Source organism: Phocoena sinus, chromosome 11, assembly GCF_008692025.1.
Source record: "Phocoena sinus isolate mPhoSin1 chromosome 11, mPhoSin1.pri, whole genome shotgun sequence".
Classification (NCBI taxonomy): Eukaryota; Metazoa; Chordata; class Mammalia; order Artiodactyla; family Phocoenidae; genus Phocoena; species Phocoena sinus.
Window position 1 is genome coordinate 102,902,943 of NC_045773.1, and position 17,290 is coordinate 102,920,232.

Below are 17,290 nucleotides of genomic sequence, written 5' to 3' on the forward strand. Positions count from 1 at the left end.
TTTCACGGTGCTGTGCTGCAAGGGTAAAAATGCTTTTTTAAGTTTTGTGTTTGTTTTTTATGTACATATTATTTGTGTGAAAGCTATTATAAGCCTGTTATAGTACGGTGCCATATAGCCAGTTCTGTTAGTTGGGCACCTAGGCTAGCTTTGTTGGACTTACGAACAAATTGGACTTGACGAAGGTGCTCTTGGAATGGAACTTGTTCCTATGTAGGGGACTTACTGTAAAGGATTTAGATGTTTAAAACAAGTTTAAAAAAGCCCTGTGTGGTTCCCCTCCCTCCCTCCTCCACCTCTGTAATTTCTGGCCCAAGAAAAAGTGACTTCAGAAAGACAAAGTATTTAGTAAACACCTAGGATATGTAAGGCACTGTGCTAGGTTGCTGGAAGTGATTTTAATGCAATAATGACTGCCCCCTCCTTCTGAAATCTCGTTTAGGAGGTGAGAAGGCAGCAAGTGCACAGCCCCAGAGTCCAAGGCAGAAGGTGGAGGAGAACAGAAGCACTACATCAGTGCGGGGATGTTCACATAATAGCTGCAAAGACTGAGCGTTACGATGTACCAGGCGTGTGACATACATTATTCCATTTAATCCTCACATCCCGGCTGTTGAACTCATCCCCACTTGAGAACGAGGCTGTCAGGTGGCGCGTTCAGCTACTGAACACGGGTACCGGGGAGCCCGTGCTGGGCTGGGCCTGACAGGGGCAGGGGTGACTCGGAAAGATGCCGTGGGCGCCGCACAGGCGAGTACCTGGGTTCTCTCGGCCGCGGGCGCGGCCCCGGGGCCTCCTGCATGTTGCTGCCTTTGAGTGGAAGAGGACGGGGCCACAGACCCGGGCTCGTGCGACAGGCCGTCTTGGATGGGCAGCTAATTGACACCTTTCGAAGGAGGGGTCTCAGAGGCGCGGGGTTTTGGTAGCATCATCAGCGCGTGAGGCACGTAGGAGAAGCAGCTTTCCGGGAGACGGCAGGTGACCAGGTGGGCTTGGGTTTGAGGGCGCTGGTGATGCAGCTGGGCATGGCCGTGCTGGCGTGGAAGCGGCGCGTGGGTTTGCCTCAGCGTGGAGTTGCTGTGTCATACATCCTAACCTGATCACGGAGGCTAACGCACCCCGATGGCCATCCACGCACCTATGCTAAACAGGGCTGTCTGAAGCCGTATCTGTGATGAGTTTCCTGAAAAGCAGTATGTGGAAAAGGAAAGGAAGGAAGATCAGGTCATAGCTTCAGGAGATGCCAAATCCGGGGGCGAGCGGGGGGGGGGGGGGGGGGGGGGAGGGGAATCCCCAGGGGGTGGAGCAGGCGGGAGGCGAGGTCGGGAGACGACTTAGGGACCCTGAAGACCAGGGTGGCGTCAGCTACGCTTAAGATGATACAGTTAGGAAGGCTACTCAGAGACTTCAAGGTTTGATGGATCGACAGACAGCTATTGTATACAGTTTAATATTACGATACCCGTTTAAAAAAAAGAACTGTGAAAAGAGGGTTGGTTTTAAACTGAAGTGTGGGTAGTGAGAAAATAGGGATATATAGAATTTTATTAACGTCAAAATGTATAATGGGTGTTTTCCCCAGTAATTTCTGACCCAAGAAAAATAATAAACATTTAGTGGGTACCTGTCATTCTACGTAGAGTTCTAGAGGCATTTAAATATAAAAATTAGGTAATTTTATATATATTTTACAAATAAGTAAATTTTTATATATAAGTGAGTTTTGCAAATATTTTACATACTTCTGGTATGCGATCCAAATCTTCTTAATGAGCTCTAAATTTAAAGAGCCACTGAAATTGGGAGGATGTTTAGAAAAAAGGAAATCCTGTGGTGTAAATGACCCCAATACACAGTATTTTCATGTTGGTTGAGGTATTTTTTATACCATTTTGTGTTTGGGGGAAAAGCTGTTTATGTCTTCTCTCAGATGTCGCTTTAACAGGAAAGTATTTAACTGTAGTAAAACACATACACCCAAAAATACTTGTTACATTATAGCTCTTTTTAAAATCACATTTCATTGTATTATTTTTAATTAATAATATTTAAGTAGTTAAAATGTTAAAGAGGTATTTTGCTGAAGCAAAAATAGATCATTGTAATCTGACTTACCCATTATAAGAAAAAGCAAATCTCTGAGGGTGTAAATAAATCTCAGACGTGCTTCTGCTTTGGGTTTATTTCTGCCTTGATCACAAAGTCTGAAACATAACCAAGAATTCTCTTTCTCCTTTTTTCCTGTCTCCCATATATGTGAACATTAACTATTAAGCCTAAAAGCATATTGATGTTGGTCTTGAATTATCTCATGACTGCCTGTTTTGTCTCTATGATTCCTTTCTGGTCTTTGAGTTTGTCAAATTATTTCTGGCCGTGGAGTTCTGATGTGAATGTTTCCCCCTCTTTTTTGTCTTAAGGAACTCACTTCCTATGAAAATAATCAGAGCCCTGTCAAGACTACCAGTAATCTGTGACCTAGAACTCACCCCAATACTTCTCAGAATGATGAGTTTCTTAATATGTTTGGGCTTTGCCAAACCATCACATATTTTAAAATATAGTTCTGGTTTTGAATTTCCAAATGCATTCACTCTGAATAATTTCATAACACTAATACTTTTAAATGGGAAAATGTGAATTGGGTCGGAAGGCTTACTTTTTGCAAGCGTCCTTCAGCTCAGGTAAACTGTCACGGGGTTTCATAACGCATAAGGCAGCAAACAAGAAGTCACTTGTCAGAGCCGTCTGTTTCCTGGTAGTTTACACACCAGAAACTGAAATCTGAGAACAGCCCTTGAAGGAAAACAAAGAGCTTTACAGTATTTTTTTTTCTTTTCAGGAAAACACACAGAAGCTAATTTTAGCTTCTTGATCAGATTGACCCAGCCTTTAACCCTGGCAGACGTTACCCCACACACTTCCAATGGACAATAGTTTGCATACCAGCCTCGCGCTGGAAACAGATGTGTGCAGGGAGCAGCCCCTCCCTCCGGACTGAGCCCGCGCTGTCCTGGGCGCTGAAACAGACAAGGTCCTTCGTAATTGGGGTAAAAACTGGGGCTTCCTTCACATTTCAGACTACAAGCTTTCCTGACTTCTTAAAAATTTATTATGTCACAGTTCTGTTTTGACCCGAGTTTCAAAATATCATTCACTAGAGAAACATCTCTTGGCTTCAGCATGAATTCTATCCTGGGGAAAAAAAAAAAAAAAGAGAGAAATTGTTAGCAGCTGCGCTACTCATGAGTGATGGTTACACAGTTTATATATTAAAACGTTTGGAATGCGAACAATTACCTCTTTTACTTTCCCACCAAGTCTCCTATAGTTTATATAAATTGCATTTTTATTACCAAAGAAACGTCAGTCTCCCCCCCCCCCCCCCCGCCCCCCGTTCTCCCCCACCCGTCCTGCCCTTACCGGGCGCGCTCCGGGAAGGGCCCGCCCCCGGCCACTGTCCCATCCTGTCCCTGGCCCGTCCCCCAGCAGCGGCTCCTGGCAGCCCTGCTAAGAAGGAGCCCCGAGGGCTGCCAGCTCAGCAGGATTTAACGTGGCCTTCTTCTCCACACCTCCGGGGAGACCCCCTAACTGCTGAAATGCTAGAGAGTTTTCCCATGTTTGCTGGGAGACAAGGAACAATTTCTGTTTCCTTGAGCGATGAAAAAGGATGTTTCCTGTCTCGTTTGCTGTAGTAATTGCCTCTCTCTAGACTCCCCCTCACTCTGGGATGCTGTAATTGGGTGTGATATGTATGTCCATGTGCAGAGCCCACGTACCAGAAGACACAGGAGGACCATTCTGCCAGTACTTTCCACGACTGTTTTGGTAAATTCCTGTTTGGAACCTAGGGCTCTGGGACTTCACTGAAATCACAAAGCGACTTAATGACCATGGGGTCTGAGCTAGGATCCCAGGGCCAGGTCCCCAGCTGAGGCCCTCATCCACGTGTGCCGAGCAGCTTAGTGACCAGCCAGAGTGTTCTTCAGGCTTACAGGCATGGAATCCTCCTCGATGCTTGGAATCTGTAAAAGATGAATCTAGGCGCATGCGTGATCGTTTTTTAAAGCTGAGACTTTATGTTGCAGAGCATCGTGTCAATTACAGGGCTTATCAGAATTCTAGAAACTAAATGAACTTATTCTTCAATGTATACGTGTTTTCCGCTTCTTTAAAACATTCTTCTCTCTTAAAAATAATTACGAGCACCTCTTATCCCTCTAGGTGAATGGTCTACATTAAAATTTAAATATGCAGAATTCTAGGAGATTATAATACATCTGAATAGAATTATGTACAGTAAATAGCTGTTGGACTGTTATGATAATAATTGCATATTAAATATATTTAATGCAGAAAAATTCTAAACTTTATAGGGCATATAAGCAATTATTGGTCAGATATCTATACCAGAATATTATCTCTTACATTAGCAAGTTAATAACCAATAGCTGCATTTTGAACTTTGTGAAGGGAGGTTAAACTATTTTCCTGGAATTTTTGTTTGACTGCCAAAGGGGGAAAATTTTTCATTGGATTTTGATATCCAATACTTTTTATGTGTACGTTTTGATTACCAAGGGATTCTTTATCCACCTTTTATTTTTTCATGATAAAGTTCATACATCTTTCAGTAATGCATGCATAGCAGATATCACCCTGAGTTCTTTCTCCCCACTTAAAATGTATGCTAAATACGTTTTCAAGCATGTGAGTTTCATTTCACTACTGCTGAGTCAAGATAGATGGCTTATAGACGGTAGCAGCAGACTAGGAGGTACACAGTTCGTGGGATGGTGGCTTATAGACGGTAACAGCAGACTAGGAGGTACACAGTTTCGTGGATGGTGTCTTGAAGACGGTAACAGCAGACTAGGAGGTACACAGTTTCGTGGATGATGGCTGTGTAGACGGTAGCAGCCAGACTAGGAGGTACACAGTTCCGTTGGATGATGGCTATGTTGTCAGAGGGCTTTCGTGTTAGTGCCGGACGGAAGCTTTCGTCTGACGTACGTGGTTCGCCAAAGGAAACACTCTAAATGGCAGGAGTGGTTTCTGCTCAGCATGAAGGTCGCCGGCATGCGCCATATTACTTTATTGTATGTTTTCATGATCAAGGGAGCAGTGAGGTTAGCATGACCCCCGCAGCTTCTGCCTGTCATCTTCTTGTCTTGGTGGAGAAACCTGACCCAACATGCCGATTTTTAAGCGGCTAGAAAGAAGTATCCTTCAAGGAACAGGCCTCTTCCATGAAGCTTTCCTGATGTGACAAGTTACAGCCGGTAGTTTCCACAAGAAATGCTGAAGCCCATTGAGTTTAGCTCTCTCTTGAGTTTACTAGCGTCAGCAGCTGCTACAGATGAGGTAGGACACCTGGGCCTTGCCTGTGGTAACTTTTTATGTCTCAGTAGCCCTGTAGGTGAGTGGTGCTCTCCTTAGTCTGAGGCAAAGGAGGGTGAAATGGCTTACCCAGGATCACAAGGGGGGCACATAGTAGATCTGGGATTTAAACCCAGGTTTCCCACCGAAATCTAAAACGCCAGAGGTGCACTGATTTTTATAATCTAGTGTTTATGTATATGTGTGTGCTACATACATGATGTGAATGTGTGTGTATATATATGTGTACGGGCATATGTGTGTATATACACCTGTGTATTACGTGTATATATACAATCTGCGTATACGTATATGTGTGTATACATTTGTATATATGCATGTGTATATATATATACGCGTGTATGTGTGTGTCTATGCATGTGTATATGTATGTGTATAGAGTGTGGGTATGCATGTGCTTATATATGTGGGTATATCTATGTGTGTCTTGGTATATGTGTGTGTATATGTGTGTGCATGTGTATCTGTGTGTCTGTTGGTATGTGTGTATATATGTATGTGTGTTCATGTATGTGCGTTGTATATGTGTGTATAGAGTGTGTGTATGCATGTGTTTGTATATGTGGGTATATATGTGTCTGTTGGTATGTGTGTATGTATATATGTATGTGTGTGTGTGCACATGCATATGTGTGTATAGTGTGTGTGCATATGTGTTTATATGTGTGAGTATATATATGTGTGTGTGTCTATGGGTATATGTGTGTGTATGTGTATATATATGTATGTATGTGTATATATATACATATATATGTGTGTGTGTGTATATGTATATATGTATGTGTATATGTGTGTGTATGGGTATATGTGTGTGTATATATGTATGTGTATATGTGTGTGCATGTGTGTGTAACTATGTGTGTCTGGGTGTATGTGTGTATGTGTATATGTGTGTGTATATGTATGTGTATATGTGTGTGTGTCTATGGGTATATGTGTGTGTATATATGTGTGTGTGTGTGTGTGTGTGTGTGTGTGTGTCTGGGTATATGTGTGTGTATGTATGTTTGTGTATATGTGTGTGTATCTATGTATGTCTATGGGTATATGTCTGTGTGTATATGTATGTGTATATGTGTGTATGTGTATCTGTGTGTGTCTATGGGTATGTGTGTGTGTATGCATGTGTGTGCTTGTACTGTTTCCCCCACCACCACCACCGCCCAGGTAGCATTTCTTCTCTCACTTGGGAGAAAACTTTCACTTAGAGAAACCCTAAGTTTGAGTCATTTCAAAGTAAGTCATTACAATAATCTGTCCTTGATATTCTAGTTTTTAAAATTCATTAGCTCTGCTTTCTCTTGGCTAATACATTTTCATATACTCAGTTAAGTTTCCCAGAAATGTAACAGATCCAGAAGATTTTTGGTGATATTGTTATCCATTGTCATATTTATACCATGAATTTGCATTAACGTGCATTCAGATGGGGATTTTACACTTTCCCGTCTTCTGTAGTTTTCTGTTGGGCTAGTGACTAGGAGGCATATTTTAAGACCAAGTGTATATTTCAGGAAACTTAATCAAGTGATTTCACGTTTTCCCCTTTTTCTTAGCTCTTTACGGCATTATAATTTTTCTTTCTTTTGCATTCTCCTTAAAAACGAAAGGAAGAAACTCATGACTTCATTTTATTATAACCTCCTTTAGGCTCCACCAGGCCTTTCCCCTCCCCTTCTCTTCGCCCAGCGAATGTCCTGCAGGGGGCTGTGAGCTCCCCAGAAAGCCCGAGCGGTGCCTCCCGAGGCGGCCTCACGGGAGCCGTTTGCCCTCACAGGGACAGAAGCAGTTAATGGCTTTGGTTTCTGCTACAGAGTAAATGACCTGCTGAGAACTCGTTTTGTATTTGTATATGTTTTTATGGTTGATGTTTTCAGTGGCCCATGTTACAAAGTAAGCCATAACTACTTCTGTAAACACGTTACAGTAGTAAAGCAAAACTGTATATTCCTAGATATTTATATCACTTCACTCAAAGCCTTGGAGTGAAACTTGAAAAATAAAAAAAAGATTTCTTCCCAAAACATTTCAGTTAGAAAACTCCATTTCAGATCCTTGGCAGTCTCATGTATAGGCTTTCTTACATGATTGTTGAATAACATGTTATTATACGCAGGGAAGAATAGCTCTTTTGTTGGCTGCATTACATTTTGTGGTGAAATTGGAGAAAACAAATCATTAAGGAAGTCTATTTTGGTTCAAGACATTACACACTTATGACGAGTCTGTTTTTTAACCTTGCCAAGTTGAAAGAAAATGCAGACCCACTGGTGCTGGAACAGGAAGGCATGTTGCAGGTCGCAGGCCGTCAGCAGCATCGTGTGTGTGTGTGCAGGGCAGCGGTGGATGACACAGGTGTGTGTGGACACCAGCGTGTATATAGCCCTGCTGCTGCTCCTAAGTGCGGTCATGGCTAATTCATTAGTGACTGGCTTTCTAGATCCTGCTCCAGAAGGAAGGAGAAGGATGTTTTCTTAATGACATGGTAACTCTGATAATCTTACCAGACCTGCTTTCCTCGGGCAGTTTCCCTGGTCTCCCGAGAGCCTATTGCCCCTCCTCCATTGAAACTCCCATGGAAGCAGCGTCCTGTGATCAAAAGACAAAAAGAAAAGCTTCTGCAACTTAAAAAAAAGAAAAAGTGTCTGTGTGTATCTATTTGCTGCAGTTAGCATGAGCAGAGAAAACAGTATGAAAAGAAAAATGCCAAATTCGGACTTGGTCAGTGGGTTGAATTCAACTTTGTTTGAAAGAGGTGGAGAAAGTCTTTATATACTTCTGTGTTCTTTGATTTGTTACAATGAGAATGTATTACTTTTAAAGTTATAAAAAAATAGAAAACACAGCCACATGTTTTGAATTACCAATAGCAGTCTGACATCTTCCCTCTATGGATACCTGTATTTTCGGGGGGGAGGTCTTTTATTTTTTTAATTAATTAATTAATTTTTTTTGGCTGCGTTGGGTCTTCGTTGCTGCGCACAGGCTTTCTCTAGTTGCGGCGAGCGGGGGCTGCTCTTCACTGCGGTGGCTTCTCTTGTTGTGCAGCACAGGCTGTAGGTGCGCGGGCTCAGAGTTGTGGCACGTGGGCTCAGTAGTTGTGGCTCGCGGGCTCTAGAGCGCAGGCTCAGTAGTTGTGGCGCACGGGCTTAGTTGCTCTGCGGCATGTGGGATCTTCCCGGACCAGGGCTTGAACCCGTGTCCCCTGCATTGGCTGGCGGATTCTTAACCACTGCACCACCAGAGAAGTCCCAGATACCTGTATTTTGGAAGAGGGTTAATGTACCTGAATAAATCTAACAGTGGTACTTTGTGGAATCCCTGTAATATTGCCATCAGGAGTTCCTGAGCTTTGAAATGAGACAGAACTGGGATGCAGCCCTAGCCTGGTCCTTAGTTGATGTGATTTAGGACAGCTAAATAAGCTCTTTGGACCTCACTTTCCTCGTCTAGAAGGACGTCATAAAAATACCATTTCCGTTAAGATGGTAGTGATGAGTGGAGATGATTAAAGCTGCTAGTATGTGTGGCAAAATTCCCGTAAATGCCGCCGAGAACATAGCTGAGCACACAGTAGGTGCTCGGAACTATGGGATGGGTTAGGGTCAGGGAGTAAGTGATTACTTCTCTGCCAGTGCCGGCCCTGCCCGGCCACCTCACCGGTCAGGTCAGGGTCAGGGTCATGTGGAGGCCAGGCCTCCGCTCAGCTCAGTGCCCGTACCCGTGGGACAGCAGGCCCTCTGCTCAGCGACTTCTCCTTTGCAGACAGCGGTGTTACTAGCAGACACCACGTATCAGAGATCAGAAATGTATTGTGTCATACACAGACTGCTTTTACCAACTGAAGTGCTTCCTTTTTCTCTCTGCTTTGCAATATTCTACCAGTCTGGGTTTTCTCGTGAGTGAAATTTGCAAGAATAAAAGCGAGAGAGGACATCAGAATAAGGGGCCATCCAAAGAGCTGAATAATTAAATAGGAAGTTATCTGCACACTCACCCTGGCCTTTTACTGCTCCTGTTCTTTTTCATTAGAAAGAAAAAAGGAAAGGAAGAAAGAAAGAGAGAGAGAAGGAAGGAAGGGAGGAAGGGAGGAAAGAAAGAAAGACGGAAGGAAGGAAAGAGAAGGAAAGAAAGAAAAGGAAATAAAGAAAGAAGGAAAAGTTAGAAAGGGGTAAGAAAGAATGAAGGAAAAAGGAAGGAAGGAGGAAAGAAAGAAAGAAAATAAAGGGGAAAGAAAGAAAGGAGGAAAGAAAGAAAGAAAGGAAAGAAAAGAAAAGAAAGAAAGAAAGAAAGAAAGAAAGAAAAGAAAGAAAGGAGAAAGAAAGAAAGAAAGGAAGAAAGAAATAAAGGAAAGAAAGGAAAAAGGCTTGTTCCTTACCTTGTATGAATGGGAGTGGGTCTATATTTTTAAATCTCACTTGACCAACTTACTGACTCTTTTTAATAAAGCGGGGTTCAAAGCATGTGAGTCATCACAAAGGAGAAAGGCAAACAAAAATTCAGGCTAATTTTCTCCTAGTTTTCCAAGAAATGGATTATTCCATGGTGTTACTCACCAAGTGGAGTGAATGTCTCCTTTCGAGCCCATGGGCAGGGCTGCCACCTCTGTCCAGGTACCTTTTCATGTGTGATCAGTAAGTCCAGACCACAAGTAGCCTCATTTGAGAATTTAATAGCAAAAACAAAGGCACTGAGATTTTCCACCATAACTTTTTTTTCCAAAAATAGTTATCTGATGTTTACTTTGTGAAAGTATCACTTTTTCTGTATATATTTGCACATGGTCACTTGGTGGGTTAAACATATTATTTATGGGGTGGACTAACGCTCTGAACTTGCCTCAAACCTGGGGTGAACTGTGGAAATTTTTAACTAGATGAATGGCTTTGTTACTGCAGGCAGTATATGCACTGGGGAAAAATGTCTTAAATGATCCTAAAGCATTTCAAGACAGAGCAAGTCCCAGCTTTTTATGTTGAAAGAGATGTAGTACGCACTTGGGGGGTCTAACCCACAGCAGAGTTCATTTCGTCTTACAGACGGGTATTTCGTAGCATGATCGCGTATGTTTTGTCTTAGAATTTATGACGTTTTATTGAATGTGTCCTGTTGTCCCCAAATGTGACTCGCTTTTTCACATTTGATTTAAAATAAACACCTTTCTTTTTCTTAGTACGAGTCAACTAAACACAGAACTGTTCATCCTATCATTTTTCATTGGAAACTGAAATATCCAGAAACTGAAATGTCAAGAAATTTTACAAAGTCATAAAATAAATACCAGTTGTTTAATTGGTTCTGTATAATGAAATTTAGAATCATAATTCTAATTATAAAGCAGAACTGTTTCAGTATGTGAGCTTTGAAATACACACACACACACACACACACACACACACACACAGATTTTTTGGTAAAAACATTAAATACCTTCAAATTAAATCTGCTCATCTTCCACTTGAGAGTTCTTTAAAACTATAGACATTAAGTAGCTTTTATATTGTTGAGTCTTACACCATTTAAGTCTTCATAATAGCCCTGTGGCACATGGACAGACTTTGAGAGAGCAGCCTGGGTGGTCCCTGAATGTTCCAAAGGCAGCTGCACTTTTTTTCCCCGGGTACCCTTATCTTGGGTCTTAATGTTGAAAACATTGCAAGACTTGTCGTAAAGTTCTGACAGTCTTTCTGATCCCAAAAGTTACCCTTCTTTTAGAAGGAAGAAAAAGCCCTTCTAGCCATGGTCCATTGGAAGTGGGTACTTATCCTTTGTGAGAAGATTCCTGTCTCTGTGAGGAAGGGAATGAAACCTCCCGGCCTGGGGAGCTGGAAACTCTTGGTAGCCAAGGTAGATTTAGTCAGACTCTTACCCCGGAACTGATATTCTGATTGGGTTTAAAATTCTGTGGTCAGTATTAGTTCTTATCAACAGGTGAGATCTGCTGACATGAAAATGGAAACACGAGAAGGGGGACAGGCTTCAGGTCGCCCCGGAGCCAGGAGCTGCACCAATGCACCATGTTTGTGATGCCAGATTTTCAAAATGTGCTCTCAAGAAGCAAGTATGATTTATAATCCAGTCCCTACATTTCTTTATATGAAACCAAGTATTACTAATTGTATTAAACAATGAATGGAGTTTATTCTGCGACTTTCCCCCAATATTTCAGTTTCCAACTAGAGAACACTAGGATGGGACAATTCTATGTTTAGTTGACTGTGCTAAGAAACATTTTTAAGAAGTTTTTGCTTTAAATCATATTTGAAGAGTGTAAGTTAGTAGAGACTTCTTTTCTAAAGGAAGGCCAGTGAATTTTTTCTCTTACACTTGAAGCTCTTAAGGGTCTCGTGGGGATGTTGTAATCCTTGGAAAGATGCTCTTATTAAAAGCTCCGGAGCTTTCTCTGTTTTCTCAACCATCCATTATTAGCTATCTAGAACTAATTACTCCCAAGGCACCTCTTTAGGGATTTTATGATTCTCTCTGTCTCCTGGGACATCATGTAGAGTTTTCAGATGAAAAAGGAAGCCCATAAGAATTCCTTCTTTTTTGTAAATGAGATGAAAATAGGAATGACTTAGGAATAGTTGTTCCTAAAATAATTTCATTCCCCTCCCCTCCCCGCCCCTCCCCTCCCCTCCCCTCCTCTCCCCTCCCCCTCCCCTCCCCGCCCCTCCCCTCCCCTCCCTCTCCTTTCCCCCTCCCTCTCCTTTCCCCCTCCCTCTCCTTTCCCCCTCCCTCTCCCCTCCCCCCTCCCTCCCCCCCTTCCTTCCCCTCTGTGTCCTCCCCTCACTCCTCATCCTCCTTTCCCTCTTCCCCTTCCCTTCTCTTTCTTCTTTGCCTCCCTCACATCCTCCTGAATTTCTTGGAAGATTCTACAGCTGCTCCACTGGGAACCTCTGGTTCTCTCTGCGTCTCTCAACACAACCTGAGCTACCAAAAGTCTAAAGTCCTCAGTAAGATTCACCTGGTCCCCGTTTGCTGCCTTCAGCCTCCCTTTCATGAGCTCTTCACATGAGTGGCCGGGAGAGACAGGCATCCCGCAGCCCACCCTGCGCGGCCAGGCCTGTGACCCTGCTCTTCCCATCTCCTGGCCCAGGCTACACAGCCTCTCTTGGGCTGTGAGCTCCCTGCATCCTCCTAGGTCCTCATCTGAGATCTGACCTCTGTAAGCGTTGCTCCAGCCCAGCTTTCATCCCGTTCAGAACAGCTCCTCCCTCCACTGTGCTTCTGTGGCATTGTGTATAGAGCTGTATTTTAGCATTTCCCATATCTTAACCCTAATTCTCTTCTCCTCCTCGACTGTGATTTCCGTGACAGTAAGAAGGTGTCGTTATTTTTATATATCCAGCGCTGTACCAGGAGCATAGTAGGTGCTCGGTAAACATTAGTTAGATGAATAAGATGAATGAACACCAGAGCTTCTAATTCTAAAATTATGGACGCGGAGCATTTTAAAATTAGGTACTTAATTTCAGTGGATGCGTGTTAGGTGTTGAAAGAGGATTATGTGAACATAGTCCTTGCTTTAAAGGACCATCAAGCTTCTTTCCGCACCAGTCAGGCAGGGGTCCATACGGCGTTGTTCTGGATTCCCACCGTAACTTAAAGGGAAGCTCTCACTATGTCCGGAGCCCTTGATGTCCTGCAAATGAAGGAGGAGGATTCCTTGCAGCAGGAACCCACTTAGTTGGCACCAGCCTTGACTTGCAGATGGAACGGCACATCTACAAAAGTGATGGCATCTACATCATAAATCTGAAGAGACCTGGGAGAAGCTTCTGTTGGCAGCTCGTGCCATTGTTGCCATTGAAAACCCAGCTGATATCAGTGTCGTATCCTCCAGGAACACTGGCCAGCAAGCCGGGCTGAAGTTTGCTGCTGTCACTGGAGCCACTTCTGTCTCCGGCCGCTTCACTCCTGGGACCTTCCCTAACCAGATCCAGGCCGCCTTCCAGGAGCCAAGTCTTCCAGTGGCTACTGAGCCCAGGGCTGCCCACCTGCCTCTCACAGAGGCCTCTTATGCTAACCTGCCTGCCGTGGCTCTGTGTGACACACTCTCTCCTCTGTGATATGTGGACATTGCCATCCCATGCAACAACAGGGGAGCTCACTCAGGGGGTCTGATGTGGTGGATGCTTTGCCCGGGAAGTTCTGCGCATGCGTGGCACCATCTCCCGGGAACACCCCGGGAGGTCATGCCTGACCTCTACTTCTGCAGAGACCCTAAAGAGATTGAAAAGGACGAGCAGGCAGCAGCTGAGAAGGCTGTGGCCAAGGAGGAATTTCAGGGTGAATGGACCGCCCCACCTCCTGAGCTCCCTGCTGCTCAGCCGGAGGTGGCGGACTGGTCCGAAGGTGTGCAGGTGCCCCCGTGCCTGTTCAGCGGTTCCCCGCTGAAGACTGCAGTGCTCGGCCTGCCACTGAAGACTGGTCTGCAGCTGCCACTGCTCAGGCCGCTGAGTGGTAGGAACAGCCACTGCGTGGTCTTAAACTGTTCTTCTGCAAACTCTTAAAATGGAAATAGGTGGACGGAAATGAACAGTTTCCAAAAGAAGAAAGAAAACGGACCATCCAACTTATTCGGAGAACGGTGGAGAGCAAAGTGGGACTACAAACCAGCAGTCACTGTTATCACAGGTGGAGTTCCTGCTGTCCACGGGCGATGGGGGATGGGCAGCATTGCACCCTTCAACAAGGCACAGAGGTCATGCCTGTGGATGTTCCCATGCAAGAGGCAAGATACCTCCTTTGCCATTAAGTCCCCCAAAGCATTATGGAGGTCTCTAGCTTAAAAAAAATTGTGTACAATCAAAACACTGGTAGTGATCATACATATAAAATTTTATATGTTGAAGATATAGTAAAATGTAATAGTCTACTGATAATTAAAAGCTGCACGCATTTCTTTCATTTATGCAAGATGTATTTAATCACCTACCAAGTGCAGAATACCAGTGGGAGTTGTCAGGGACGTAAAGATGAATGAAACTTAGCTGCTAGTAAACTTGCATCACTTGTTGGTCCAAATGTCTGTTCAGAGCAGTTCAAACTTCGTAGCTGCATAGTGAATCCCAGAAAAACCTCAGGACTCTGTTCTTGGTTGACTCCTATGAAACAGGACGTATTTCCACGGACAAGGTGAAAGTTTTTAAAGGATTATTTCATCATTTCAGCCTCGGTGGGCCTGAGAATTTACCCAGCACAGCAGTCCCTCTAAGTCATAAGAGACTAAAAGAAGCTTTTAGACTCTGTCCTCGTTGCGTGGGACAGACTAATCAACAAGATTCTACTTCCCGTTGTCAGAACCGTCCTAAGCCATTGCCAGTTGTCCTGAGAACAACGAGGAGAAAGAGCCCCACGCAGAAAGGAGGGGCCGGTGAGCCCGGTACAGGGCAGCCCATCTCAGCGCCGCCCGAGTCACCCTGCTGCGGCCGCCACCGCCGATTCCCAGGAAGAGCACCGGGCTCTCACGTGTTCAGTGCGTGTAAAAAGAAGACAGCCAAGTCTGTTCTAGTTTTCATAATTAACTGCAACCAAGATAAACTTTTAGTTTCCAAGATGGTTCTGTTGAAACACGCTTGACTTTGGTCATCAGCGTCCTGATGCCCTGAGCCACGGCGCTGAAGGCGAGTAACCTTCCCAAAGCCGGTGTGACCTTCTCCTCACCCCCTTGGGCAGAGGAGACCCCTGCGATGGCCCCCCTTCCCTCCCCCTCATCTCCCTGTCTGTTCCCGGGACAGACCAGGCTCTCCAGGCCGCCTTTATTTACTCTGGTCCATCTGCCCGAAAGCTGTCTCCATTCTGCCTCCCCGCTGTCCTCTCACCGGTCCTCCGAGCACAGCCGCCCCTGAGCTGGCCTTCCCACCCCGGCTGGGTTAGCTTAGGAGCCTTCAGACTGTACCATCCCAGGCCGGGGCCGCCCCGCATCCCAGCCTCCAGGACGGCAGAGCTGTGCCTGATTGCTGTCCGCGCCCCAGCCCCTGGCCTCAGGGTGGGCAGACAGCACCTGCTCAGTATCTGTTCTTTGAATAAATGGAAGAACTATTAATCAACTGAATCAGTTTGAAAATTGATATTAGTTAAAAAAAAATAACCATCCCAGGTTTATCTCTGTGGCACCTGTTAGATCTCCGTGTCCACCCTAAGACTGTGAACATAAACTGTATTTCAAGGGTAACTGAGCTTTGTTCTTTGAGGCCACGGTCCGGCCATTTTCATTCCTCGCCCCTAGCAGTCGTGTAAATGCTCCGGGAGTGGTTTGTGCGTCACTTTCCTTCCACCCCCTCCTCTCTTTTCGTAGTTAATCCTCATCTATTCCTAGATTGCAGAATTCTTTCACTAGCCCTCTTCTTTGTCACTGGCTCTTTAATTTACACACTTGGTTGGCTGGTTCCTGTTACTTGGCCAACAAATCTGTCCTGTGTCGTCTCCTCTGAGTAATTTATAACCTCCATAAAATGCCACGCAGAGGCACTTTTTTACATTTTTGAGTAATGGTGAGAAAGAATTGCCCTGGGAATCAAAAATCCAATGAGTCATAGATTATTTTGTTATTTATGACCAGAGAGTGGTCATTGACAATATTTGGCAATTTTACAGCTATGAACCTAGGCTATTGTGCTTTAGAATGTAATTTATTAAGCAAATAAAACTCTTACTGGTAATGGGTCCTGTTAAATCTTAAATCTGGGGGACCACATGGGCTCCAGGCCGGTACAGCTGTGGAAGTTTCATAGTAGCTGCATACATCTTGGATGTCTGGACACTAATATTTTACACTTACTTCATGGTTTTATTTATTCAGTTGCCTTTATATTCTTGATTGGATTCTGACCAACCATTTTGGTTTAAGAAGTCATCAGCTTTGAGTAGAGAAGGAAGAGCCTGGAGAAAATAAAATGGATTTATGTGGAAAAAGCACAAATCCTTCTTTCATTAGTAAATTCAGGCTTTAAAGAAACACCAGATGTGTTCATGGAAAATAACTGATGTAAAATCATCTTTGAAAAAGAAAAAGACAAGGACCTCCAACTTAATTACGTCTATCCGAGGGAGAGATACAGAAGTGGACACAGAGGTAGGTAGGTCTGTATACGCATGCACACCACACACACAGACACAGACACACACACACGCACGCACAGCATATGCTAGTGCAAGTGGTGTCAGTGAGAGCTTAGGATTTCTTTTTTTTCAAATCTCCATTTATATCAGTAGTATTTTGTAATGTTGACTTCGGTTTAATTCCAACCGTCCTCACCTTTTAATATGTTTGGAGGAAAAGGTGATCTTGAAATTCTCAACAGAGGAAACGGATCTTTTTCAGAATTGCTACATCAGGCAGGACTTACTTTTTGTTGTTTTCTTTCTAAGCTGGAAATGTGCTTCCTTTGATGCAATTGTCATATGTGTATGTCTGACAAATTCCAGGGCTAGAGAAGCTCAGTTACTACTTAAGAGCATGAAACACTCTCAAGAAGTTGTTTCAAAAGCCAAACTCCAAATACTGATCAACAAGAAAATTCCAAGAACGTTCCTTCCATTTGAAAGTAAGTTCTGGGCGTTACACCTACCTGTCCATTCTACACAGAACTAACTAGAACCTCGCCGTGGTCGTTGCTGTGTATCTCTGCATAGAACAGAGATGGGCAAGTGAGACCCAAGTGAGTATGTGGAAGGGGCACTAATGCAAATAAGACTGGAAGGAGATGAAACCAGGTATGTGACCTTGAGGGCTGCCCTTGTGCTCAGCCACGCCCCCTCGAGGTTCTCACTGCGCCGTCTCGCGCTCCGTTATAATTTCCCACTCACTTTTCTGCCTCCCTGGTTAAACTGGAAGCCTCTTGCCATTTCCTTTACCAACTGTGCACCACTCCTGTGGGGGGCC

The 17,290-nt window shown here is 44.2% G+C and overlaps 1 protein-coding gene and 1 pseudogene across 4 annotated transcripts in view; both read left to right on the plus strand.

Annotated features, from left to right (window-relative positions):
* The window catches only part of GMDS (GDP-mannose 4,6-dehydratase), a 479,365-nt gene that overhangs the window by 315,108 nt on the left and 146,967 nt on the right, over positions 1 to 17,290 (plus strand). The gene's annotated exons all lie outside the window — the stretch shown is intronic.
* On the plus strand, positions 13,025 to 13,893 carry LOC116761780 (annotated as a pseudogene).